This window comes from Ammospiza caudacuta, chromosome 10 (genome assembly GCF_027887145.1).
Source record: "Ammospiza caudacuta isolate bAmmCau1 chromosome 10, bAmmCau1.pri, whole genome shotgun sequence".
Lineage (NCBI taxonomy): Eukaryota > Metazoa > Chordata > Aves > Passeriformes > Passerellidae > Ammospiza > Ammospiza caudacuta.
Window position 1 is genome coordinate 5268713 of NC_080602.1, and position 25784 is coordinate 5294496.

Sequence of the window (25784 nt, forward strand, 5' to 3'; positions counted from 1 at the left end):
GGTCCTGCTCTGCAAGTGTTGGAGCAGCAAGCTCTTCCTCTCAGTGGCCATTACTGTTCTGCCAGTACTCCCCATTCCCCTGGAGAGGGAATCTTTTAGATTCTTTGTTTCCTTTCTTGTGTGATGAAATCACATCACTCATTTTTGCCCTTCTGTTTCTGTTTTCTCGCTCAGTGCCTGCAAGGACTGGATTTTCTTCATGCAAACGATGTGATCCATCGAGACGTGAAGAGTGACAACATCCTTCTCAGAACCGACGGTTCTGTCAAACTGGGTCAGTATATTCTTGGTCAGGTGCAGCGTTCCAGGGATGTGGGTGTGGGGCTGCTTGGCGTGACTGCCAGCTCCCCAAAAATGGTGCTGGTGGCAGTGCAGGGACCCCTGCTGCGAGCTGAGGGCACAGTTGCAACGTGCACAGAGGTAGAAGGAGCCACAAGCAGTCAAGAGTGGCCTTGCTCTGTGTGTGTCCCTTCCAGAGGGAGGGAGTTACAAGTCTAAAGTTTCCAAAGAACAAAAGCCACTGCTAGAGGCAGTGTAAAACATGGGGGGATTTTTAAAGTCGCCAATGCCAGGAGATTCAACAGAGCAATTTCAAACTTCTGGTGGGGAATTCTTTTGCTTGCTTTCCTAACTGCACAGAATTCAGATAAAACCAGTATTTTGTTTTCTCCTCAGCTGATTTTGGCCTCGCTACTCAGCTCACCCCTGAGCAGAGCAGACGGTGCTCGGTAACCGGGACTCCTTGGTGGATGGCGCCTGAAGTGGTGACAGGTCAACCATATGGCCCCAAAGTGGACATATGGTCTTTTGGAATTGTGGGAATTGAAATGATAGAACAAGAACCTCCTTACTTGGGCGAAAGTTCTGGCACGGTAAGGAGCAAATACTCACTGATCCCACTGTCTTTCTCACCTGTCCCATGTCCTGTGTGCCACTGGACAAAATCCCATTGCCATCTGCTGGAACTACTTCCACCAAGGTCCCCTCCTACAAATGTCCCTGCAACACATCAGCATCTGCTGTACTTTTGGTTGCATCAGTGGGGGAACTCAAGCCTTACCACATGCAAACAAACTCCAAACAAACTCCATTCTCACTCAACACTTTCCTTTGGGTTAGTGGTTCCAGTTCTTTTGTCTGTGTAGATGGCCTTAATAACAGGAAAAAAGCATCTTAAAAGTGTTGTTATCTTTCCAGAAATGAAGGAAGGATACCCAAACCCAACAAAGTTTCTAAAACCGTGGTCTTTAGAGAGGAACCTAACCCTGTGTGCAGTTTCTTCTCACTGGGAAACATGGGCATGAGGGTGTAATGCACAGAGTCTCTTCTGCTTCTTGTGCAGTGCTGCTGAAACACTCAGTGACCGTGTTTCTCTCCTAGCCCAAGCAACATTCTGCACGTCACCAAGCCAGAGCCTGGTGATGTGGAGAGCCTGCCAAAACCTCCTGTTTGTTTCCTGGCACTTTCTGGCATGGGCCTACCATTAATGCATTGACTTGAGCAGCCAAATGACTGGAGGGTGTCCATAGGGATGGAACCTCTCCTCCTTCTGACCTAGACAATTTTTCTTTTGCTGCAAAAATGGGAAGCTGAAATTTTCAGACTGCTGAGAGACAGAGCTGCAAGTGGCTCCTGTGTGCCCAAGCAGGCATTTTCATCCCAATACATTTGTGCAGGCATCTTAATGTGTCTGTGTTGAAGAGGAGATTGTAAATGTTTGTTTCCCTACCTGGCTATTAACTGATGGATTTTCTTTCTTTTCTTCCAATTCCCATTGTTTTCAAGAACAGCACAAAAAGCTTGATGAGTTTTGTTCTAGGGCACGTGCTCTTAAAGGACCAACAAGCACCACAGAGATGCCTTTCATGTACTAACCCTTGAAATTAGTTAGTATAGCAAAGTCCCTCTTCCAAAAGCCCTCTCAAGCTGGCATGAATCCTCAGAGAAGCAAATGTCCTTTTGCTGATGTAGTTCCCACTAACTAGGTCAGGCATTGAAATCAGCTGCCAAGGCAAGATCTGCAGGATGGTGGAAAAGCTGTGGCTGCGTCGGGGTTTGGGTTTTTGGTTGGTAAAGGAAAGTCATCTCTGGGTCTGTGCCAGGGCAGAAACTGCCACTGAAGAACAGAGGTTAAACAAAGGGATGTGGGAGAGCCTTAGAGATGTGAAAGCAGGAGGTGGAGCCTGGTGTCTCCTTTCTCTCCAGGCTACATACCTGATAGCCACAGTAGGGACTCCACAGCTGCGGCAGCCCAAGCTCCTCTCGGCTTTGCTGCGTGACTTCCTGAGCTGCTGCCTGCAGACAGACGAGGAGCAGCGCTGGTCTGCCAAGGAGCTCCTGCAGGTAAAATGTGAAGGGGCTGCAGGTGAAACAGGCTCTGAGGGATGGGCTCCTCCTCCACTCAAGCCCAAGGCAGCAGATGAGCCCCCTTCCTCCTCACCTCCACTCTTGCTGCTCTTCAAATGAAAATGGTGAGGAATCCTAGACTGAGCTGGGCTGGCAGGGCCCTGTAAATGTCCTCTGGTGCAAGTGTCCTGCAATGAGCAGGGACATCTTTAAAGAGATCAGGTTGCTCAGAGCCCTTTGCCACCGGAGCCGGAATGGTTGCAGGGATGGGGCTCCTACAAGCTCTTGGGGCAAGCTGTGCCAGGGTGGCACCATGCTCCAAGTAAACAAGTTCTTCCTTAGACCTACTCTGATTAGGTGCCCTTAGTGTTTAAAAATATTTGTCCATATCCTATTGTAACTGGCCCTGTTAAAAAAGATGTTCCCCACTTTCTTCAAAGCCACTGTGAAGTCTTGGAAAGTGGCAATAAAGTCTCCCTGGGGCCTGTCCTTCACAAAACTGAATAACTCCAGCTCCCTCTGCATTTCCTGTGAGGAGAGGTGCTCTGTCCTCTGACTGTGTCTGTTGCCCTCTTTTGTGATTTGGTGGAGTGTTCAGTTTTATCTAATGGCAAAAGAATTGAAGCAGAGCAATGCAGGGTACAGAGACATGAAATGGTGGTGGAGGAACCCAAGGAAGCCAGTCCCAGCCTAGGGGTCAGAGATTTGGCTGTGGGCAGGAGGGGCTGTGGGGGGCTCACTGTGAGCCTCTGAGGGGCCCTGGTTTGTGCCCCCCAGCCCACCCTCAGAGGTTTCTGCCACGCAAACAGGGACAGCTGGGAGGGACTTGTCCCAGCCCCATCTGCTGCCTGGCACGCTCAAGCAGACGGGAACTGTGCCAGGGTTACTGCCAGGTTGTGTGGCAGAGAGGGAACTGCAGGGCCCAGTGCCACTGGGCTGGCCCTGCTGGGAAGGAAGGTGCCATCCAGCACACGAGGGGCAGGGCATGGAAAGGCAGACACTGCTTTCTGTCCCTGTGGGAATCAGCACAGTGCCTGTCTTTCAAAGGCAGGGACCTATGTGAGTCATTGGAGTTTCCTGAAAGGAAGAAAACCCAGGGACAGAAAGCGCCATTTCTAGAGCACTGGCAGGGCAAAAATCCCAGCATGATGAAGACATCACAATAAACAGATGAGTGGGATTCTGGGCCAGGTTTGCCTGTGATGGCAAGGTCTTGCACATTGGGGATGACTGGGGAGCAGATGGTCCCATTGCTCCTCTTTCTGGGTCTTTCCAGCAACTTGATGTATCCTGATTGAGTCCCTGAAACAATGAGCTTGGAAAGTAATGGTTCACTGTTCTTTGTTGTATTTTTTTTTCCGGTGGACAGCATCCATTTGTAACTTCAGCCAAGCCACCATTCATCCTGGCACAAGTCATCAACTCAGTGAAGAAGACGAATAACCCTAACCCTAAACTCTAAACCTAAAACCTAACCCTAACCTTAAATGCTAACCCAAACCCTAACCCTATCCCTATCTCTATCCCTTACCCTTTCCCTTACCCTTTCCCTAACCCCAATCCTAAGCCTAAGCCAAAGCCTAAACCTAAACCCAAACCTGAACCTAAATCTAAATCTAAATCTAAGCCTAAGCCTAAGCCTAAGCCTAAACCTAAGCCTAAACCTAAGCCTAAGCCTAAGCCTAGCCCTAACCCTAGGAGACGAGAACATAGCAATCATGTCAAGATGTTATCTCTGTTACCAATTTAGAGTAGGATTGTAGAGTAGGGTTGCTAAAGAGATTTGAAGCATAGAATTATAGATTAGAGTTGTAATTAATAAAGTTTCTGAAACATCAATTCACTTGGAAGATTCTCCTCCTTCTGACCCCTTCAGAAAATTCAACATTTTTTTCTGAATTACCAATTGTTTTTTATTGGTACTAAGTCACACATATGGCTTTTTTTGTATGGTTTCATAAGTGAGGAGGCCTCTTCTTCATTCATCCTCTCCAGACCGCACTGCCTTTGGAATATGACCCACTGGCTGGTTATGGCGCAGCTGTGGTATTTCTAGTTGAGGCAGAAAGGGCAATGGCATTTGAAGGCAAAACCAAAGGAAGAATGAGGCAGCCCAAACACCCTGTGCAGATGCAGGCCTTCAGCTGTGACTGGAGAGCAATGGGGTTCCTGCCACTTGGATTTGTATCCCTAAATGCAATAATCTCTTTGGCTGGAGGAGAGCCTTGCTCAAGTGAGAAAGCAGAAAGATCAGAGAGGGTGCTCGGGAAGGTCTCCTGTGGCGCAGAGCTGTCAGCGCCTGTGAGGTGAGAGCGGGCCCGGCCTTGCCCGGGCTGGAGCCCCAGCAGAGCCCCGGCAGAGGCCGGAGCAGCCTGAGCCCCGGCAGAGGCAGGCTGGAAGGAGGCCCTTGGAGCTGCAAGAGGCAGCAGCCGGGCCCTGGGTGCCTCTTGCTGGGAGCGGGCGAATCCTCCGCTCTCAGAGCCCAGGTGGCAGCTGGCTGCTGCCGAGGGGAAGCGCAGCCGTGCTGGGCACAGCCCGGCCTGGAGGCCATGGCCGTCTGGAGTGTGCCCAGGAGCAGAGAAATGCCAAGGGCAGCCGCGGGCCGCTGGGCTGGCTGAGGATTCCTCCTCTTCTGCCGGCTGCCCTGCAACTCCTGGCAAAGGCCAGCAGTGTGTGCAGCACTCTGGGCACCGGGGCAGGGAGCCGGGCTGCTCGGCAGGCTGGAGCACAGGGCAGCTCCTTCAGGCCCGGCACTTGTGCCAGGGAAGCGAGGCCAGCGTGAGGCAGGGACAGCTTGGCAGGGCCCATCTGCAGGAGCCAGCGCCTCACGCAGCTCTGGGAGGAAGCGCCTGCAACCCTGCAGTTCTGCACTGAGCCAGAGCAAAGGTGTGAGATGCAGCGTGTTTGGCAGAAATATTCAGGCCCACCAGGCCGGCCTGCTTTGTGCTCTGTGGTGCACAGCAAGCGCTGTGCAATGCAGCTCTGAGCTGCTGGGAGAGAGGCAGTCGGGGATGTGCCTGAGGTGAATCAAGGGGTTAGCTGAAAATGTAAGGAGGATAATTGAAAAGTGAGGATGAGTCGAGGGGCCAGCTGGGAATAGAATTGGGATAGTAGAAGATTGCATATTTTAGTTAAGATTTTAAAATGAGGTAAGAAGCTAAGTTAGTAATACAGCTAGCAGAAATCATGTGCCTTAGTTAAAGCGCAGCAAATAGATTAGGAACATAAAGCTAGGAGTGACAGGGATAGAGGAAGCATTTGTGAAGAAGCTGAGACCATAGAAAGACCTTGCCTTAAGAGTAATTGAACCAGGCTGGTTTTGTCCTGCCTGTAGCTCTGAGCAGGGGTCAGCAGAAGGGAACATGCAGCTCTTGGGCTGGAGCTGAGCTGGAGACCCGGTGTGACAAGCACTGGTGGCCACCATCCCCCTGGTTTTGTTTGTATGGTTCATGGATGGCTGGGGCCCTGGGCAGAGCCCTGACAGCCTGGTCTGACCCCAGGGAAGGAGAAGGAGCCCCTGGAGAAGCTGTTCCAAATGGGGCTGGTGCTGGAGACACCAAGGACAACCTCAAAGATGACAATCTCTTCCTTGGCCTGGCCAGCTGAAGATGATGGACTTGGATTCTGGCACCTTCTTCAAAGCCAGGCTCCAGGTCCAATTTGCAGGTGAGTCTATAGGCAGGGGGTTGCTCCCGGATCTGGGCATGGCACAGCTGGGCACCAAAGGTTCCCCCTTTGCTGGGGCAGATACAATGAATTCTTCAGTCAGCTGCCCAGCTGCTTTTTGGCTCTGGGCAGCTGCTGAGGGCTGGATGTGCCGTGGCTGGCTGCAGGCTGGGCACATGTGCTGCCCTCCTGCTCTGCTGCCAAAGGCAGCAGGGATGGGCAGCTCTGGGCACAGCCAGCATGGCCTGGGCACCGCAGGCCTTGGCACAAGGGCACAGGAGCCCTCAGCTGACGGGCGGTTTCTGCTTTCTCTCCTTGCAGCCGGGCTCTGCGGCTGCTGAGGCTGCTCTGGGCTCTGCCAGGGCTCAGCTGGGCTCAGCCCTGGGCCCAGCTGGGCTGGCTCTGCCCTCACATTGCTCTGACAGCTTTGCATCAGACGAGCCCGTTGTGAGCACAGCGCCTGAGCTTTCTGCTTTGGCAGGTGAGTGAGACTCTGCTGCAGGCCCAGAGATTGCAGCTGGGGACACACATCCAACTGGCAAGGACCCAAACTCTCCATAGTAGCAGCTGAACGCCTGGATCTGCACAGGGTGTTTTGTCTGTCCCATTCTTCCTTCTTTATTGGCTGGAATTGTGCAATTGCACTTTCTTCCTCCTCTAGAAGTGCCACGAGTGGGCCAAAGCTGGCGAGTGGGCCGTGCTCCTGAGGCAGTGCAGTCTGGAGCTGGTGGATGGAGAATTGCCCTTCTGCACTTCCACACCAGAGCAAAAAGCTGTCAGAGGGACTTTGTGACTCTAAGAAATCCCTGAAAGTTTCAATGGGAATGTTCCGCTCATTCCCAGGCTGAGAAGGAAGGTCGTCTTGTAAAGGATTTGGGCTTTGAAAGAGTTTCCATTCCCAGTCCTGCTTGGAGCTGGAAGGGCACAAAGCAACTTCCTCTTGCCTCGACCACAATTTAAAATAACAATATTGGAAACAATCCCCAAAAACTTTTTAAAAAGACTGCTGAGGTCAGTAAGATGGATCCATGCCATCAGCACATTTACAAAGTAAATAACTTTTCTTTTCAAAAGATCAGTTGCCTCTTAATTCAAAGTTAGAGATGACTTTTCACTGCACACTTGGGGTTTTTTTTTATCTTTCACATTTTATATAGTTTTTGATTACTTTTTCCTTTTTTTTCCTTTCAATAGAAAACATGTCCTATCAAAGGAACGTCCTTTGCTCCTGGTTCCCGTGTGGAGCAGCTCCCTTCCTGCTGGCTGAGCTGCTCAGGCAGAGCCCGGCAGCTCCTGGCCCTGCAGGGCTGAGGCTTTTCCCCGTTGCTGGGCACAGACTGATGGAGCAGCACTGCTGAACACGGGCACACAGAGGCACCAGCAGCAGCTGCCTTTGGCCACCTGGGGCTCCAAGGCCCAAACTCTGAGCAGCCAGGGCTGGAAGAGACTGGCAGGATCTGATCCCTGACTCTGGGCAGACAGGGCTGCACAAATGACCCCACAGCAGCAGCAGCAGCACATGGAGCTGACTTTGAGCACAGCCCCTGCCCCTCTTCCCTCCCGTGTGCAGCGGTGTCACAGCAGCCTGAGGCACCTGGGAGCCCCCAGGGCCAGCAGGGACTGGAGATGGCAGCCCTGGGCTCCTGGAGGCTGTGCAAGGAACGGAGCTGGGCACTCCCTGTGCATGGGGAGCTTCCAGATGGAAAAGGCTGCTGTGCCCAGGCAGCTGCAAGGGCACAGAAAGGAGGCTCTGGAGTACTGGATCTGTGCCAGTGCCACAGTCCTGGGCAGCAGCCAGCGAGCCCTGGGGGAACAGAGGGCACAGCAAGAGGGACAGAAGCAGGCAAGGGCAGAGACTGGAGAGAGCCAGGCCTGGGAGCAGGAACAGCTGCTCCATTGCACTCTTGGAGAAAGCTCTTGGCTGGTTCAAAGCGCTGAAAGGTGTGAAGGGCAGAGGAGGAGGCCACAGCAAACAATGCTCCTGTTTGCACAGCCTCCCCTCTCCGTGTCCCAGAAGGAATTGCATGGACTGTGTTCTTCTCTCCGAGCCGTCTCGTTCAGCATGAGCAGCTGAGCACCAGGAGCTGAAGGAGCTGAAGCCTCAGGCCACAGGAGCTGGGCAAGAGGGAACTTTTGGAGCAAAGTAATGCTGCTAAAATAGACCCAGCTGAATGCAGTGGATAGAATCATGGAATCACAGAACACAGAATCCTTTCTGTTGGAAAAGCCCTCTGAGCTCAGCCAGTTCAGCCGGGCACCCAGCAGTGCCAAGCCCAGCACTAAACCACGTCCCTGAAGTGCCAAGGCCTGGACACCAGCCCTGAGTGAGGCCTGGACAGCAGGCCCTGAGCCAAAGGTGGCCTCTGGATGAACCTTCCTAGCAAACGTTATCTTTGTATCTGCTCCCTGATGAAATATGCATGGTCATTAGCACTGAGATAGATGTAGCCACTCATTAGTGAAACGTGGGTTGACCTTTGTGTATTTAGAAGCCAGACAAGGCCATGAAATCTGACATCTGGCCTTGTTTGGGGCTGTATGGTCAAAGTCAGCTCCCTTGGTTCCTCCTTGAGCCCTGGCCAGGCTTTGGGAGGGACCCAAGAGGAGGATGAAAGCAGATGTTGCCACACTAGCAGTGCTGTCAGTTTGTTCATTCAGCACTGTCAGAGCTGGGCCCTCTCCCAGCGGGGTTGGAGCCTCACCTGGGGCTGGAGGCACCTGCAGGAATTCCCAGTGCCCAGGAGTGGCTCTGCAGCCCTTGGCTGTGACAGCTTCCCCAGCTGCTGTGTGGGTCTGGGGGATGGTAAAGGCTGAGGGTAAATGCTGCTGGATCTTTGTTAATCACTGCAGGCAATCTTTGGTGGGGATGCTTGGGTGCATTGCTGAGCTGCTCCTTTTGTGATTCTTTGCTGCTCTGAGCTGCAGGAAATGACACTGATTCCTTCAGCTGGAGTCTGTATCTCTGGTGCTGACCCTGCCCACTGGTAAAACAAAACTGGCACAGTCTGGCCAGATGCCAACAAAATGTCATTTGTTCAATGTAAATGTGAGGAATCAGTCCTATCAGAAATTGCCAGCTGGGAAGCCCTTCCCTGGAGTTCCCTGGCTCTGGAGTGGGCTGAGGTCGGAGCCCCTTGTGAGCAGTGGGGCAGTCAGGTAAAAGAAGCTGCACCCCTGGATGGCTTCAAATGCATCCAAAAATTGCAAATGGAAAAGGAAAACACCTTGTAGGTTTGGGCAGACAAAGATGAATTTGTTGAGAGTACATAGGAAACAGCACTTTCAGAAGGAACAATGATTATTGGAATGCTCCCACATGGAGCAACAGAAGGTTTTAATCTTGAGCTAATATGCATTTGTACAAGTGAAATATTGATATAATAAATATCTATATACATATTTATAGTATATAAAGACATATATATATATATTAATATATTCACATATATATGTGAGTATATATGTGTATACACATATGTGTAAAAAATATGTATATATTTTTTATATTGTTTAACACATCCTGCCAGACCCTGTTTGCTCTAAGGGCCCCTGTGGAAAATGCTCTGATCCACGGGGCTCCGTGTGAAGGCTGCTGTGACACTGAGGGACTTGCACAGGAATTCCATCCAGGAGCCTGGGTGCCCCTCAGGGACTGGGACCCAGCCCCTTCCAGCCAGAGGGGAAAGGGCCCCCCAAGCCTTGTTAGCCACAGACAGCATGGGAAAGCTGAACAGCAAAGGACCTGGGGGCATTATTCTGGAATTAAAAAGGTGCCAGCTCCATGGACAACAGAATTCTTGTTCCTAACTCGAATGAGATTGAGAAAAAATAATGAAGAACGGTGTCACTAAAGTACTACTGATGTCTGTAAGGTGTACCTTGATAGTCAGCCAGAATCTTTGTCTGCCACAAATACCTCTGGTGTTTCACCAAGGGATTGGTCATCAAAATGTAATGATGGGTTATGATGGATTGTTGAGCTTCTTTTGTAATTCTTTGCTAATGATGATGTGCTTTGCTGAGCTTATCCTTTTGTAAATCTCTGCAGCTGTGCATGATATAAATGACACAATTCCTTAACTTGGTGTCTGTGTCTTTGGTAGTGACCCTGCCCACTGGTGAAACAGGGCCCCCTTTTGCCTAAGTGTTACCTGGGAAGGCAAAAGCCCTCCCTCCAAAATTCCCCCCTTCCTCCCTGTTCCCCCCTTCATACCCTGAGCATGATGTGCTCTGCTCTGGGCTATGCCCGGGCTCAGTTGGGGTCCCCTGTCCTGGCTGTGTCCCCTGCCCAGCTCCCCCGCAGCCCCAGCCCCTCCCCAGCGTGGCTGGACGAGGGGCAGGACAGGCCTTGGCTGTGCTGCAGCTCAGCAAGAACAAAACCATCTCTGCGTGCTCAGCGCTGTGCTCAGCACCCGGCCCAGCAGTGTCTCAGTGCCAGGGGCTGTGCCCTCAGTCCCTGCCGGGGGTTTCCATGGCAACTGCCAGGCCAGGTGACCCAGGTGTCCCCCCAGTGCCGGTTGCCATGGAAACAGTGCCCAGCCCTGCCCCTTTCTGTCTGGCTGACCTGGCCTTTGGCCCTGGCAGTGCCGGTGGCTGCTGGTTCCTGGTGCCAGAGCGGCCAGCGCGGCACAGGGCAGGTGGCCATGGCACAGCCCCCAGCAAGGGATCCCCTCTGGCTCTGGGCACTGACACCAGCCCTGAGCAAGGGCCCAGGGCAGCTTTCCATGGCCACCAACCATCACAACGGGTCCGGGCATTGGTTGCCATTGCACCAAACCAAGGGCCGGTCCCCGTGGCCGTTGCCATGGCACCTGGTGGCACCAACGAGTGTCACTGCAATTGTACCTGGAACAGCCCTGGCACCGCTTTGTCCCAGGGTTGCCATGGCAGCCAAGGGCAGCAACAGCTCTGCAGGCAAGTGGCCATGGAACCTGGCTGCAGAAATGGCTCCTTGGGCTGGTTTCCAAGGAAACCTGAACTGATGGGGGTTGCCATGGCACCCAAACCCAGCAGTGGGGTCCTTGCAGTGTCCATGGCAACAGTCCCTTGCAATGGCACCACTGCATGTTGGGATGATGATGCACCCTCACAGCTGGCCCAGGGCAGGTCTGGAGTGCTTCTGGTGGCAGCTTGGGCTTGGCACACAGTTGAGGAGGATGTCTGTTTGCAATGGGGAAACTCAGGAGTTTTAGATTGCTTCAAAAACAAATGAAGGAAAATCCCTCTTTGGCTGTGTGCAGCCACTTCTCCAAGCAAAGCAGGTTCCAGGTGAGTGAGGAGAGAGACCATGGGCTTGGGGAATATGAAGCAAGGTTGTCCACACTGGCTCAGAGCTCAAGGCACCACTTCTCTGAGCAGGCCAGGGCTCCTTAGGAGAGTCCCTGGATCAATATCAGCCACTGAATGCTGCAATCACCTCTTGTGTAATAAGAACAGCAATAAAAAGACACCCTTTAAAATAGGACTACATATTTCCTGGAAGCTCTTTGAACTATTTCTCCATAACTGTCAAAGGAAAACCTCCTAATGAACTACACTGGAGCAGAGGGAAATCAAGGCAGAGCCAGGGTTTGTCAGGACTTGCTTGATCCTCATGAGCCTCACTGTGCATTTGGAGTGAGCCCTTGAACCTCAGGGCCTGGGAGGAGATTGCACAAACCTTGCCAGGAGTCAAAGGCAGAGGAAACACCCCAAGTGTCTCCAGGCATTCATGGCTCCCTCTGAGGTCCCTCTCCAACACAGGCTCCTCATGGACTCCTTGGAGGAGAGAATTTGTGGCCAGGATGGCACAAAAACCTCTCAGACAGTGTGGAAAAGAAAATCTAAAGTACCTTCAACACCTTGAGTGTCTCAAAGCATTAATGAGCCCCATTTCGTGTCAGTACAAAGCTCTCCAGGGACTAATTAACGCAGATAATTGGGGCCATGATTGGACAAATATCTCCCAGAGTCTATCCCAAGGGAAACACCAAATACCTTAAAAGAACTGAAGTACCTTGAAGCATTTATGAGCCCCACTGAGTGGTGTTACTGACAAAGCCTCTCTAAGGACTAATTGCAACACATAATTAGAGGCCATGATTGCACAAAGCTCTCAGAGACTCCAAGGCAAAAGCAAAACCCAAAGTCCTTTGAAAAACCTGCAGTCCCTGGAAGCATGAAGGAGCCCCCAGGACCATTCCTGAGCAAGGCTCCCCAGGGACTCCTTCCAGCAGATCCTTGAGGCCATGGGATGTGGGCTAGGGGAGGATGCTGAGGGCAGGACAAGGGGCTGACAGTGCCCAGCCTGGCTGGGGCTGTGCCAGGAGGCCCCCGTGCCTCAGGACAAGGTGTCTCCTCACAGCCCTTGGTGGCACAGACCCTGCTGTGCCCCAGGGCACCAAGACTTGGCTTCTCTTTGTCCCCACCTGTCATCACTGCCTCCAGTTCTCTGCTCTGCCTGGGGCCTGGGGACACTTTCCCTGTGGTGTCCCTGACAGGGATCTCTTCAAAGTACAAGAAACTTCAGTGTTTCAATAGAACTGAGTTCTTAAGGGTTCTTGAGGGTTGTGTGACATCACAAAGCTGGCTTTGACATCACAGAGCTTGCTGTGACATCACAGAGCAGGGTGTGAGGCTATAGAGCAGTGTCTGCTCTCATAGAGGGTGGCTCTGAGGCATCAGAGAGTAGGTTGTGACCTCACCTGGTGGCTGTGTAACATCATAGAGGAGGCTGTGACATCACAGACCAGATTGTGACATCACAGGGTGACTTTGTGACATCAGTCTTCTGCGATGTCACAGCACTGCTGTATGAAATCACAGGGTGACATAGAGTTGGCTCTGTGATATCACAGGGTCAGTGTGATATCACAGGGTCAGTGTGACATCACAGGGGCTGTGTGACATCATGGGGGCAGCATGACATCACAGGGGCTGTGTGACATCTCAGGAGCTATGTGACATCACAGGGGCAATGTGACATCACAGGGGCAGTGTGACATCACAGGTGCAGTGTGAGGTCACTCTGCCCCGGCCCCCCTCACAGTTCCCCCCAGAGCAGTCCAACCCTGCTCGTGCACAGCGGGGTCCCCTGTCCCCCCGGGTCCCCCGGCCCCGCAGCCTCCCCCAGAGGATGTTCCACGGGATCGACCCCAGAGCCTGACACGGGGACGGGGGGACGGGGCCCTGGGGGTGGCACAGGGGGACAGGGACTCCCCGGCAGCGTCCCCATGTCCCCCAGGGCCAGAGCCTGGGCCAGGGCTCCTTCACCCTGTTACAAACGAGGCCTTGAGAGCGCTGAAAAACCCCCGGCAAGGGATCAGCCAAAACCAGATTTAATATTAAGGGACAGCAGCACAAAGTTCCTTGGCAAGAGTCACTCTGCTCCTGACTGGACACTTCAGGCACACCAAGGAAACAAAGCAACTACAAAACCAAACAGAATCCAGGCAATAAAACCAGAAATTAACCTGGAACTGTCCCTGTGTGTGCATGTGTGAGTGACACAAGGACAGCAAGGGCAAGGATAAAAGGAACATGGCCTGAAAGCTTAACAGAGCTCAAACTTAACAGGACTTTACTTATACATTAACCTTAACTGATACTTTCAACCTCACAGTTTAGCAAAAGAGCAGAGTATGACAGCATGTAACCTAACTTAAACCTATGACTTCACAATTTAACAGAGGAATAACACTTAACAATATTGAACTTAACATAAAACTTATACTAAAGGTAACTGCTTAGCAAAAGAAAACCTCTCAGCAGCATTTAACTTCACTTAGGCCTTGTGATTTAACCTTCCCTACAGGCCTGACTGACTCAGCTATCCAAGGCACTCAAGCCCCTCAGAGTGCAGCATTTCTGCCACATTTCCCCAGCACAGGCACTCCTGTGTGCACACAGACACAAAGAGTCAGTGCAAGGCACCTGTGAGCAATTCCCCTGAGGGCAGGAAATGCTCACTGTGGGTCCTTTGGCATCTCCCCAGCGGGTGAAGGGTTGACCCTGGAGGAGTGGGGGGATCGGCCCAGGCTCCGTCGTTGTTCAGGATCCCCGAGTGCAGCAAACGGGAGAGTTCCCGGCTGGGAGAGGCCCCACTCAGAGGGAGTGGCTGGCCCAGGAGAGCTCCAAGGGCTCCTTTTGGAGCGCTGTTTGCAGGGCCCCAAGAGAGGGGCTTCAGTCCCAGCAATGGCTCATCCTGGCCGCACTTGGCATCAGCAGCTTTCTTTGGCAGGGTGAGAACAGGGATGTTGTGCCGCTCAGGGAACACAAACAGGTCCCAGGGCTGCTCCTATAGGAACCAGGAGCTGGTTGGGCAGCAGCAGTGCCTGGAGCAGACAGTGTTTGTGATGAGCTGCAGAGGAGCTGAGCCCAGGGGCTGTTGGCCAAGGCGAGCATTTGTTGCCCAGGGAGCATTTCTCAGCTGGCAGGGCGGCCTGAGAAGGGGAGGGGGGAATGCAGCAGCACCGGGCATGGAACCAAGGGACCATTGTGACCCTGTGGGGCCCTGTGAGACCAAGAGACCATTGTGACACTGTGGGACCCTGTGACAACAAGGGACCATTGTGACACTGTGGGGCCTCATGGAATCATGGAGAGCACTGTGACGTTGCTGGGCCTCATGGATCCATGGGGACTGTACTGACGCTGTGTGGCTCCATGGAATGTAGGGATCATTGTGACACTGAGAGGCCTCATCAAAACAAGGGGCCATTGTGACAGCGTGGGTCTGCATGGAACCATGGAGACCATTCGGACACTTTGGGGTGTTATGGAACCAAGGGGCCATGGTGACACTGAGGGGCACCATGGAAACACAGAGACCATTGTGACACTCAGGGGACTCATGGAAACGCAGAGACCATTGTGACGCTGTGAGGCCTCATGGAATCAGTGAGACCATTGTGATCCTGGGAGGACCATTGTGATATTGTGGGGCCTCGTGAAACCAAGAGGCCTTTGTGACACTGCAGGTCTTCTTGTAATCAAGGGGCCATTGTGACACTGCTGGAACCCATGGAATCAAGTCACCATTCTGACACTGCGGGGCCCCATGGATCCAAGGAACCATTGTGACAATATGGAGCCCCACAAAACCAAGGGAACACAAAACAAGTCTGGCTGCTTTGGCCTCCCATAGACTGCCTGACTGGTCCAACTGACCTTTGCATGTTGAGTGTCACTTCTCATCTGCTGCTGAAGCACTGAGGCTCTGTGCTTTCCTTCCCAATGGAAAAGAACTGTCCTCCTGCTCTAGGCACCCATGGCCAGAATTGGGATTTCACCTCCAGAGGTCCTTATATCCAGGGATTCTTCCAATAGGAATATTGCCAGGACAAGTCTGTCTGGCAGTGGTTTCACAAGGGTCACCTCTCATCCGTCCCCAAAACATTGGGAAAGGCTCCATGCTCTCCTTCCTAAGGAAAGAACTGTCTGCTTCTCCAGGTGCCCATGGCTGAGATTGGGTTTCCACCTCCAAAATTCCCTAAATCCAAACTCTGCAATTACTGACAATCTAGCTGGCCGTGGCCTGCTGAGGCTCTCACTTGCCTTCCAAACCTTGAGGCTCTGTGCTTTCCTTCCCATGGAAAAGAACTGTCCTTCTCAGCCAGGTGCCCATGGCCACAATTGGGATTTCACCTCCAACACTGCCTGTTTTGACAGACTGGAGGAGATTGCTGGCTCTAAACATTTTGTGTGTGGGGGAGGAAGGGGCAGGTCCAGCCTTGCCCTGCCCTGTAAGCCCAGCCCTGCCCTGCCCTGTGACCCCAATCCCCTCAGGGGCCTTCAGTGGGTTTACGGTTTCTACCTGAAGGGCGGCACCCTGAACCCCCAGCACCGCCGTTCCACCCTGGGCACTGGGGCCCTCTTGGCTCTACTCAGTGCTGCCGCTGTACTCGGGGCACCCTAAACCCCGCTAGGGACCCGTGTCCTCCTACTGCAGGGATTGTGCGCGACTCACACTGCCCCGATCCTCCACGCACCCGGAGCTCCATTCAGGGCTTGCGTGCCAACTCACCAATTCATCTGCCACCTTTACTCAAATTTGGTGCACAGGAAAAACACCAGCCAGATATTTGTAAGAGGTCAAAATGACACAAAATTCTACTGGCAAAGTGCAAAAAATCAAGAACTTTGGAATAGGATTTAACGCAACATCAAATTACACATAAAACACTAATCATAGCAGTAACTTCATTAACTTAGCCCATTTATCCTGGAAACATTAAAACACGTAAGCTGTTAGGGTATCCAAAAATGTTCCATATAAAGAGCATTAGAACAAGAAGAAAGAGAGAGAGACAGAAAGACAGAAGCTCTATAGAAAGACACATATATGACTAACAGCTCCTAGGGTTCCAGTGTGGGTGAGACACAAACCCCAGGAGAGGGCAGAGTCCATACCAGGAGCTCACCTTGTGCTCTATATTTTAAGCCCCCAGGCCCTTGTGAGCCTCCCCCAGGTGGGATTTCTGATCACACAGGCAATCAGGTTGGGTTAGCACTGTACCCACTGTGTGACTGATTGACAGCTCATCCCACAGTGTCTCAGGACATTGATCTCATCCAGCCTCTGACAGTGACCATGGTGACACAGGGGAACCTCATGGAACCGTGGGTCAGTTGTGACAATGTGGGTCCAAGGACACACCGGGGGATGTCATAGGTAGAATAATGATAGAAGAAAAGTATTACCGCGCCTGAGTGGGCGCTGCTGGTGATAGAGAGACGGTGAATCTTGTTTCTTGAATCAGAAGGCTTGATTTATTAAGATATTATATATAATACATTATGACTATACTAATAAGAATATAGAGAGAGGTTTGCAGAGCAGCTAGGCTAGCTAGGAAGAGATAGAAAAGAATCCCAACAAAGCTGTGGCCAAGGACTCAGTCCTCTGGCTTACACTTTGTGATTGGCCCTTAATTATAAACATGGGAACATGAACCAATCACCAATCAAAATAGGTGCCCCTGTTGCATTCACCAGCAGCTGATAATAATTGTTTATGTTCTCCTCTGAGGCTTCAGCCTTCAAGAAGACACAGAAATCTGAAATAAAGGATTTCTGTGAAAAAATGTCTGCGACATCTCACCTTTCTAAATTGTATAAAATAAAAAAAATGCTGATGTGGAATGAACAGGAAATTTCTTCACCTGTAGAATATACAATAACTAACAAATCACTAGAACAATGCTACAATATAAGAAAAATGCAAAATACAATGCAAAGAGAATTTGAGTCCATGCAGCTGAGTTTCAGGAACAGTCCAAGAGCCAAAGTTGTTTCCCTTGGAATATCTGAGAGTCCTTTTTGGTCCTGAAAACAACTTGCTGCAAAAGGAATCCCATCAATAGTTATCAAAAAACCACTGACAGTCATAACACAATTTTTAAACAGTTTGTGGAATGTCCTTTCTGGCCCTTCAATGCTTCAGAGCTGCTGCCCGCTGTTTTCAATCTTTTTTATTTAATTTTAATTTTTTTTTTTTTTAATTGAAAAACAAAAGAGCAGCACCCGAGCAGAGCAGTGCCAGACAAGGAAAGGCCCTGGGGGCCCTGGCCCATACTGGACCAGGAACCCCAAAACTGGCTCACAAAGGGGGACCAGGACCGGTAGGAGAAACCAGAGTCCCCAAAAACATAAGGAGGCCACGCAGTGGGACCAGCCCAGGAATTTTTTGAGCCCAACGCCCCAGGCCAAACCCATGAGGAAGGCTCTGCATATCCACAGGCCTGAACCCTGCTGCCAGTACAATGGCAGCACGGGTAGTGAGACGCTTCCTTTCCCCTAAACCACTGAGGCATGCCAGCAGCAGGGAAATAGAAGCTGCCCCGAGAATCTTCATCTCGGGTCTGGGAATGTTTGTTTCCCACAGCAACATGTCACCACCCCCACTGGGCTGGGGACCAGAGGCAGAACTTTTGGGAGCCCCCTCCCCCTCGCCGCTAGGGCACAAGATGGGCGGCAGAGATGGCAGCCTCTATGGGACAGCAACCGAAACACCACCCCCCAAACCGCCGAGCTTGAAAGCCGGCAGCTGGACTGCCGCAAGAGTCAGCTGGCGGGCAGCCCCCGCTCCACTGAAGGAGAGACCAGACTCCGGGGCTGCTTCCTGGAGCGGGCCCGGGGCTGGCGGGCCGGCCATGGGGGGCGCTGGGCCAGGGTGGGGGCCCACGGGGCTGTGGATGACGCTGGGGCTGGCCTGGAACGCGGCAGTGACTCTGGCCACGGAGGAGCCGGCCGAGGAGGGAATCACGCTGATCGTGGGATCAGCCGCGGGCTGCTCCGAGAGTCCCGCAGGTTCAGCGCCGTTTTCTGCCGCTGACTCTGGGACTGTCTCGGCTTGAAGCGGCGGGGATGCGCGAGAACCCACCTCCGCCGCGTCCCCCAGCCCTGAAAGCAGCGGCAGGCACGACACGGGGCCGGCGCCGTGCCCCGCCGCTGACTCCGGGGTCTGCTGCAGAGGCGCAGTCGCAGTCTCCTTCGGAGCGCAAACAGGCAGCAGCGGAGCCGGGAGAAGCGGCGGGGCATCGCTGTTGCTTAGCAACAGGTCAATCGCCGAAAGTGCTGTTCTCTTCTGCCTTCTCCGACACAGGCTCTGGCGGGGGCGGGGAGGCCGGTGAAACCGCGGGCGGGACCTCCTGGAGTGACGGCTCTAGCAGGGGCGTGGAGGAAGCCTTGGAGACCGGTGCCGCTCCGATGTGTGAAGGAGGCGGAGTCTGAGAGGCCGGCGCTGGCTTGAGCGGCCACTCCCATCCCCGCGGAAAGAGAGAAGGGGGGGGAGGACAACACTCCATCTGAGCATGCTCCGGAGCAAGAGTAAAAAAAACTTCTTCGCGCCGCGAAGTTTCAGCCCCCCGCGCCGCGAAGCAGGGGGGGGCGAAAAGCCCAAAGTCATCACCCATGGGGTCTTCTGCCAAGGGCGGTGGAAACGGAGCTTGTCCATAACAGTTAGAGATCCATTGAAAACAAGCTGCTCTGCGCTTCAGGACTGGGAAAAGCTTTATAAATGCTGGGTAGATAGAAGGCAACACGCGTCCCTGACTGTAGACGCACTGGATAATTGAGTCCATGCACTCCCAGACGAAAACATCTAAAGCGTACAGGACATCAGTAAAAAACCCAAAAAGCTTTGCCCATCGAAAGAACCCATAGATATCTGTTTCTGACAAAAAGCAACCATCTTCTCTGCACCAATATTTCCAGAGGGCAATAAGCTTTTCCTCTGAAGCGGAGAACTGAATGTCTTCTGGCAAGGCATGTGTCTGCCAAACAAACAGCCACAAGCTATGAAGGGCTGGTTCATCAGGGATAGAAAAGCCCACAGTACCTTCTAAAAGAGTCCAGCTTGCTCTGGCCAGCTCCACAGGTCTGCTGCCCTTTTCCATCATCTTTCCTGATGGTTTTCCAGAAGAAGGTTCTGTTGTGGTCAGCCTTGGCTGTGAACTCTGTCCAAATCAGGATCTTCAGTTCTTCAGCTCCTGGCTTGAATCCACTTTCTTTGGTCACTTCAAAGCAACCATCAAATGCCACACATACAGGATTTTACCCAGTGCAGCAATTTTGCTCCTCTGGTCTTATTAAATTAATTTTTGCTCTGACACGTCGGGTCACCAGATATTACCGCGCCTGAGTGGGCGCTGCTGGTGATAGAGAGACGGTGAATCTTGTTTCTTGAATCAGAAAGCTGAATTTATTAATATAAGATATAATACATTATAGTTATACTAGAAAGAATAAGGAGAGAGGTTTGCAGAGCAGCTAGGCTAGCTAGGAAGAGATAGAAAAGAATCCCAACAAAGCTGTGGCCAAGGACTCAGTCCCCTGGCTTACACTTTGTGATTGGCCCTTAATTATAAACATGGGAACATGAACCAATCACCAATCAAAATAGGTGCCCCTGTTGCATTCCCCAGAAGCTGATAATAATTGTTTATGTTCTCCTCTGAGGCCTCAGCCTTCCAGAAGACACAGAAAACTGAAAGAAAGGATTTCTGTGAAAAAATGTCTGCGACAGAAAAGCCTTTTGAAATGAAGCCTTGTTCAGCCACATCAATAGCTGGCCTATCATCTCTTCTGTGTGCAACTAAGCAGTTACAAGTTCCCATGTGAAGCTATTTTGAGAATGAGACTTTGTGACCATTCTATTCTGAGGGTGAAAAACAAATGCACCTGCAATAACAAGTAATTTGTCCGATGAGAATCAGTGAAGAGGTAAACAATACAATAGAGAGATTTGATGCACAAGTAAAATCTATTTTATTAACCAATAATCGACTAACTGATAAGAAACCTTTGAATGAACTAAAGGTGCACACAAGGTCTGTTAAACTGTGTAAAATGAGTTGTATGAATAAAGAATAAAGAGTTCTTCTCCATCTTAGCTTAGTCCTATGGGATTTCAGTTCCCCCCTTCTTGACGGCTTTGGGTTCTCCCTTCTTTGGAGCTTTGGGTTCCGCCTTCTTTGGGTCTTTGTCTTCCTTCTTCTCTGGGATCTTGGTTTCCTTCCTCTCTGATGCTTTGGTGTCCTTCTTCTCTGATGCTTTGATTTTCTTCCCTTCTGATGCTTTGCTTTCCTTCCTCTCTGGGATTTTGGTTTCTTTTTTTGGAATTTTGGTTTCCTTATTCTCTCGGGTCTTGGTTTTCCCCTTTGCTGGTATTGGAGGTTGCTTGCCAACAGAGACACTCTTCTTTCCCTTCTTCTGCCTCTCTTCCTCCTTCCTCCTCTCTTCCTCCTCTAAGGCTTTTGCCTCCTCCTCGACCTTTTGAGCTGGCTCCTTCAGCTCCCTTCTGCAGACAAAACAGAAAATATGGCTGAGAGTCCCACCAGAACCTTGGGCTCCCTCGTCCTGGCTGGCCCTGCACTTCATTCCTTGACCCTGAGGCCATTTCTGTGAATTCTCCTCAACCCACAGAGGTTGGGAACATCCCAAGTGAGGGCATGGGTGGAAGGGGACCTCCAGGACCGGCCAAACCTGAGCTTTGCCATCATAAGGTCTTGACTGTGCAAGCTCCCTCTGAAGGCACAGCCAGACCCCTCCAGCCCCTGCCAAAGGCTGATCCAGCAGCTCTCTGCACTGGTGCCTGGAAACGCCCTTTGTCTCTTGGCTTCCCAGTTTAAAGCAGAGCACAGATTGCTGACATCTGCTTAGCTCTCCTACAGTTCTTACTCAGCTCATTCAGCCCCCTTCTCCCTGGGCATAGCTGAAGCATGATTTTAAAGAGTTCAGATTTCAGCTGAGGGTTAGAAGCAATTCCCATTGATCAGGATGTAGGTTAGATAGGCAGACCATAGGTTAATGATTATGAGATGCTTAAGCTGGAGCAGATTGTTCTATTGTTTACCATTAGGAGAGGGAAGTGGAGGAAGTGAACTGTTATAAGAACATCTCGAAACCAGTAGAACAATGGTTAGCACCTGGGCTTGATGTCAATCAATCACTAAGCAGGGGACCTTGGATGGTGCCAGAGGGTCACAGAGACCTGATGAAGACATTCCTGACTTCATCCCCTAAGACCACTGACCCAATTCGAGACACCAACCCAATTCAAGGGAAGAATTGCACAGGAGTGAAGGACCAATGACCTCATTTGAATACAGAGCAGGGATGGGAGGTGCTGGGGTTGTGCAGATGTATTGTGTGTAAGATCTTGGGAAATAAAGAGAGGGCAAAGAACCTTGGACAGCGCGGTCACGCCTTTTAGGGACGGCTCTGGTGCCACCCGCCGGTGTTAATAAACATCCCACTGTCTAACTTTAATTAGTTAGAGAGTCTCTGCCCGTGATCTTCGGTTTTAACGACTCCTAGCCTGCTCCTTCATGAGAACAATCCTATCAGTCAGAAAGCAAAGGCTGCAGGAACTCCTCTCCTGCAAGACAGGCTCTTGTCGGGCAGATTTCCTGCTGGAACCCAGCTGGGACCAAGCAAACCAGTGCTGGCTGCCATGGAAACCACTGGAAGCAGCCTCGTCCGTCTCCTCCCCATGAAACCAACTTCAGCCTGGCCTGAAGACGTCCTGATGCACAGGCTTGCTTTAAGCACCTCCACTCCCAGCTCCACACTTGGCCTGTGTGTCCTGAGCTGGGCTGCCTTGCTGGAGCTGAGCTTCTCCTGTGCTTGCCTACGGCTGCAGCTGCAGGGGAGCCTAAAGCACAGGAGTTTTTCTGGCTGCTATGCCACCATAAGGAGAACCCTGGCAGATCAGCAGTGCAAGGACTTCATCTGTGGCAGGAGCAGGACCCAAAGCAAGGTTTGCTCTGTGCCCCACGCCTGCCCATACCACAATCCCACTGTTCTGGTGAAGAAGGCAGATGATGAAGAAGATGCCACTCAACACCATGGACTTCAAGACACCTCTAAATGCGGTGCCAAGGCAGGCCCAGAGCCCAGCTCCCCGCAGAGAGCAGCTAAGCCAGGAGGGCTCAGCACTCAAATAGAGAAGATGATGTTCTGTCTCAACAGAAGAAGGTCCTTCCTCTCTTGGCAGCCAGGGAGCTCAGAGTGGCCATCCCTATGTTGCTGCTGGCCTTTGCTCTGCAGCTCCTCTGAGCTCAGAGGCCTTGGAGCAGGGAAGCCCTGCAGGGACAATAACCCGTGGCAGAGCAGGAACCCACGGAAGGCTGACTCACCTGTCCCTGAGAGAGGCCTGAGAGCCACAGTTGATCTCCTGGGGGCTCAGGGAGGAGCTGACACGTGAGGCCGCCCTGGGCACCAGCACCTCAGAGGTGGAGCCTCCCTCCATGTGGCACAGCTCCGGGACATTGCAGGTGGTGTTGAGGTGGCCAGAGAAGGTGGAGGTGACCTGCTGGCTCTCTCCTGGCTGCAGCACACCTGGCAGTGGCAGGATATTGAAAGCCTGGATGGAAGACAAGAGAGATTGAGGTGTTGAGCATGGAAATGGATGCAGAAGAGCATCTTGGAGCTGTAGCCAGAGGGGCCTATTCCCCAAACACTGCCAGAATCACCCTCACCTCATCCTGCATCCATGCCATTGACCAGTGCAGGGACCATGGGGAAAATCTTCTCCCATACTCACAGCACAATGCATTAATTAGTACATTACATGAAAGTGAACTAGGATGTCTCCTGGCAGTAGAAATTCTCTCTGATGCACAATTTGCCATTACAAAGTTTCAAAACTTCCTGCTTTTAGAAAAGGAGGAGACTCAGAGTGAGAGCTCTTGGAGCTGAGGGAAGGAGTCCAGTCCAGCTCATCTGACTCCTGAGGCTCTTCCCCTCTCTCTCTGATTTAAATGCTTCTTTCTCAAGGTGCTACAGCAAAAGCTCCTGCAACAATTTCCTGTGGAGCACTTGAGGAGTTCCAGGGGGAGCAGTGCCCTCCACAGGTGCTGCACAGCATCCTTGGGCAGCCCTGCAACGTGTCCTGCACGGCCTCTCCAACAAGCAGCTGCTCCAGCAGCACTTTGCGATGGCCTGCAGGGATGGGAGGCCCCTCTGTGGCCAATGCTGAGGGCCCCCAGTGGCACTGGCAGCTCCAGCCCTGCTTGCCATACTGACAATGGGCAAGGGAGTCATATTCCCTCTTGCCTTCTCTGCTCCCAGGGCAGTGTGCGCCACGTCCAGGGAGCACCTGAATCCCTCCAAGCCTCGAGGCAGGTGAGGGTGCTCAGGACTTGGTGCTGGCACCCAAAAAACAAGCCATTTTCTGTGCTGGGAGGAAGAGACAGCCCCTCTGCAAAGTCTGCCTTTGTCAGACAGCTCCAGGGCCAGCAGTGCAATAGCAGCTCTGGGTGAAAGCAGAGCCCTGCAAACAGGGAGTCTGGCTGCCTTGGGAAGAGGGTCCATGGAGATCAGCATAATCCCAGCTTGCTCTGTGAGGGAAGCTGGAGGTGTTACCATGATGATGCAGAGAAAAGCCTCATCTTACACTGGGAAGGAAACAAGGCAAAAAAATCCCACACTCAGCACAGGCCTGTAGGATCTGAGCCAGCTTCTCCAAGGAAAACTCTCCTATTTCTCCCTCCCCCTCAGCCCATGTCCAGCCACTGGCCCTGCTGCCCAGCCCACTGTCAGGGCACAGCACAGCAGGGCAGCAAAAAGGGAGCTCAGCATGAGCAGGACTTGGTGCTGGCAGGCTGGGGAGGCAAAGCAAGCAGTCGGTGTACAAGAAAATCTACCTCTGCTCCTGAAGAGTGGGTAAAATCCTGCACTTCTTTCAGGGCTCTGGCTGCCTCCTCCTGCCCAGTCCTGAAGTGCCTCCATCGAGTTGCCGCACAATCCAGACTGGTTCTCCTCTCCTTCGGTGGCTGGGGTTTGAATTTAGGTGGGTGGAGCTCATCTCTGGAAAATAAATAACTATGAACAGGGACCTGCAGTGGGAGAGAGGGAGGGAGGGACACCTGCACGAGCAGCTCCTGGCCAGGATGCAGCCCCTGGCTGGGTGCTGGCTCGTTGGACTGAGAAATGGTTTGATCCAGCCCTTCCCAATCCAGGCTGGGGCAGGTCTGTTCTAAAGGCAGCCCAGGGATGGCACTGAGGTGCTGCAGCAGCTGCAACTGCTCGCATTGAGCAATTACAGAGGACAGGCATTTACACCTGGTGGGGATGCAAAAAGCACAGTGGGAGAGGAAAAGACAGAGAAGGCAGCAAAAAGGTGAGATTTGAGACACCGAGGGGCAGACCCAGCCAGTGCCCAGCCAGCACAGCCCACCCAGTGCCCAAGGTCAGAAACTCTGCAGCTCCACCAGGGATTTATCAGGAATGTTCCCCTGACACCGCTGGGGGGTTGGTTGACATTTTACAACACTCCCAGGTGACTCAGGTCGCATTCCCCATCCATCCTTCCTTCCATCCATACATACACAGGCTGTGGTGCTGGGATCCTGCCAAGCTCTGCCAGCCTTGGGCTTGGGGAGATTTCTGCCAGCCGTCCTGAGCTCCGTAATTGTGCTCTCTGTTCCAGGAAGCAAGCAAGAAAGATTTTAAAAAACCCAAAACAAACCACAACAGAGAAACCTAAAAAACCTTCAACAGCTCAACCCTGCTCAAGTTATTTCTTTAGGGACAGCTACCACTCTCCAGCTGAAATGCTGGGCTTTTGGGGAAAAAGAAAATTACATGTTCACCTCCAAATTGAAAAGGATTAAGCTAAGAGAACCTTTCAAACTAAAAGTTACTGTCCGAAAGGTTTTATCTTTGCAAGAAATCTCTAGGTAAGACCAGCCTGACGGTTAAACAACTGGTTCTTCTGGTGGGGAGAAACCCTCCTCTTTAAGGGAAGCAGCCTGATAGTTAAAAGCAACTGTTTGCTCAAACTTCAGGCTCCCTGGCACAGCCTGCATTGCCTTTCCTTCCTGTTCACTGATTTACAGGCAGTGCCACGACGGCCCGGGTTCAGATGTTTGGTGCCATCCGGGGAATTTGGCATTGCCATTTCCATATGTTTTAATCAAAGTTTCAGTCCTTGCAACCACTCTTCAAATGCCAGCTTTCCTTTCTTTTACAGAAAGCTCAAGGTTCCCAGAAGACTTCTGACATCCTCTCTTGCGCTCAGAGAGATGACATTTTCAAACAGATGTTTCCAAAGTTACCAGCATTTGAAAGAATAATGACCTCAAATGCCCCCTGGATTCCAGCTGAGCCCAACTCCATTCTGTGTCAGACACTGAGATTCCCACCTCTAAGGCAGGAGCTGTTTGTGCCCCCGTCCCTCCTGTCCTTCTCCCCAGCAGCCTGTGCCTGTTTTCCCCGGCAGAATCCCTGTCCCTGTGCACCCTGCCAGGAGCAGCTGCACACAGGCTCACATCTCCCCTTGCCCTCAC